Genomic DNA, 2,988 nt, shown 5'->3' on the forward strand with positions numbered 1-2,988 from the left:
GTATATGTAAGCTGAAGAAAGACCTAAAAGGATGAATAGGATTCAGCTCTCAAGGAACTTAGGCTCATATGATGACAAAAAATATTAAATAATTATAAATCAATATGAAATTGCAAATTGGTGTATGTTAGGAAGGATTTTAGGAAAAGAAAAGAGCAAGTGCAAATGTTCTGGGGTGAGAAAGAACTGAAATATTTGAGAACTTAAAGAATTCCACTCTAGAATTTATTCTTTAATAGCAAAGTCATCAGCATAGCAGGAGGTTATAAGTGCAGAGATTAGGGATATTTCTTGCAGCATTGTTTGTAGATGAAAAAAAAGAAGAAAAGAAAAAACCTAAGGACAACTCACAAGAGTAAGTGTTGGATAAATGATGTTTGTTTTTTTTTAAAGTAGGCTCAATGCCTAGTGTGGGATCTGAACTCAAGACCCCAAGATCAAGAGTTGAACTCTACTGACTGAGCCAGCCAGGTGCCCCTAGAGAAATGATCTTATATAGAATATTATACAGCTATCAGAATGGGTTATAACTATTTCCATGAAATACTAGATGAGAAAAGAAATGTGTACAGAAATATGTGATCCCATTTTTAAAACCCTGTTACTAAAACATAACATAAACATAATAACCCCTATTATGTATGTATGCATTTGGATGTGGTTTTTTTTTTTTTTTAATTGCACAAAGTAAACTTCATATGCAGCAAATAAAGAGATCATGGGAAATAGCTTCTAAAGCTGTGAATTCACCCCAAGGGAGGGTGAATGGGTGCTTTTTGTTTAGGGTTAGGATGAATAGTTTTTATTTATTTGTTTTTTAGTAATCTCTATACCCAGCATGAGGCTCTAACTCTCCAATTGCATGCTCTTCCTGCTGAGCCAGCCAGGCGCCCCAGGATGAATATTTAGATAGGAAAGCCTTGTCACTGTATGTAGAGGCGGGCATAAAATCCTATAAACACTTTGTATGTTACGTAAATGAGGTGGAGGCTCCTCCTTAGGCAGAGATTTTAGTATTATAATGAGGTAAAGATAATTGCAGGTTATTCCAGTGGTCACTCCAAGGTCCTTCTGGGGTTTAGCTCAAAGGATGTGGGCGGTCTGGGAGGTCTTGTTAGGGTTGTTGCTGTCTCCTGAGGGGTGGTTTCAGTTTTCTTTTTCAGCTGTTCCTTTGTGCTTCCTTCCGGCAACCCAAAGAGGGACTGTGTCCTTTGTCTCTATTTGGATATATTTTAACAAGCATAGAGAAAGATGCAGAGAAATACGTTAGGCTTTTAGCATTGGTTACAGTCTAGAGGAATGAAGAGAAAGAAAAGACTAACAAAAGAGAATAAAATTATTATGGAATAATATTGAGGAAAAATGTAGAATATAAAATACTAGCTATAGAGTTACTACAAATGGATAGAAACTGAATATGTATAGGGACAAGAACTTAAAGTAATAAAAATAAAAAGGACGTTCGGACTAGCTGATGAGATTATAGGAAACATGGATTTCCGTTATTTTAATATTGTTTTTTCAATGAAGTAACATTAAAAAATCTTAGAGATTTTAACATCCGTGGATCAAATTGTTTACACAGACATGTATTTCTTCTTTTTGTTATGCCCGAGTTTTTGCTTCTGAGAGACCACCAAGGAGCCAACACCGATGCGATCACACAAGGGTTTATTTGACAAGCTTAAGCTTGGTCCCAAGTATACCTGACACAGCAGAGTAGGGACTTGGACCCTGAGGTGACATGCTTAAGCTTGGGCCCAAGTATACCCGACGCAGCAGAGTAGAGACTTGGACCCTGAACCAGATTATAGTCAGAGTTTTTAAAGGCAGAGTAGGAGTGGACTCTTCGGTGGTTGAGGACAAAGGGGATGATGTAAGTCTCTAAGAAATTTTGGAAGCAAGGTCTCCAGGCCCTCGAGGGTCTAGTTATTGTTGGGAGAAAGGTTATTTGTTACTAGAAATAAAAATCTCATGAGGGGCGCCTGGTGGATCAGTGGGTTGAGCCTCTGCCTTCAGTCGGGTCATGATCTCAGGGTCCTGGGATTGAGCCCCACATCGGGCTCTCTGCTCAGTGGGGAGCCTGTTTCCTCCTCTCTCTCTGCCTGCCTCTCTGCTTACTTGTGGTCTCTCTCTGTCAAATAAAGAAAATCTTAAAAAAAAAATCTTCTCCTGAGACCCTTTAGATATATATCCGTGGGTCATATGCTTGGGAATGATTGCTGACACTATCTTGGAGGTTTAGAGATAAAGTTTCACTCTTTCCTATCAAGTGTCCTTGTTAGTGAGATTTGGGTTTAGAAGAAATTTAACTTTATTTACATTTCCTTCTGCCTCAGCCTCCTTCAGTTTTATGGTGGGGAGGGCGACATTAGGGCTTAGGGAACTGAGTTATTTGCCTCTGGAAACTGGGCTGTTGTTAAATCTCTAGGACATTTGTTTTTTGTGTGTGTGTGTGTGTGTGTGTTTTTTTTTCCTGAAGATTTTTTACTTCTTCATGTAACAGAGAGAGAGATCACAAGTAGGCAGAGAGGCAGGCAGAGAGAGAGAGGGAGAAGCAGGCTCCTTGCTGAGCAGAGAGCCCGATGTGGGGCTTGATCCCAGGATCCTGGGGTCCTGGGATCCTGGGATCATGGGATCATGACCTGAGCCGAAGGCAGAGGCTTTAACCCACTGAGCCACCCAGGCGACCCTCTCTAGGACATTTCTAAACCGAGGGAGACTCCTGTCTTGCAGAATTGTGATCTCTGCAAGTTAACTATTTGTTTTTCTTTTAGGGCAGCCAGGGGTGGCTGAGGAATGTCACACATACTACCGAGGGGAGGGGAGTGGGTGGAGAGGGAGTGTAAGGTGCCAGCTTTTGCTTTGTCAAGATGGCTGTACTTATGTCAGGGCTAGACTCGAGGTGGGTACAGCCTTGTTTTTCTTGGCCTCCACACTTTTGTCCCACTTTGAATTCATGTTAATTTGTCTTATTTTCATACTCTT

Source organism: Neovison vison, chromosome 3 (genome assembly GCF_020171115.1).
Source record: "Neovison vison isolate M4711 chromosome 3, ASM_NN_V1, whole genome shotgun sequence".
Taxonomy (NCBI): Eukaryota; Metazoa; Chordata; class Mammalia; order Carnivora; family Mustelidae; genus Neogale; species Neogale vison.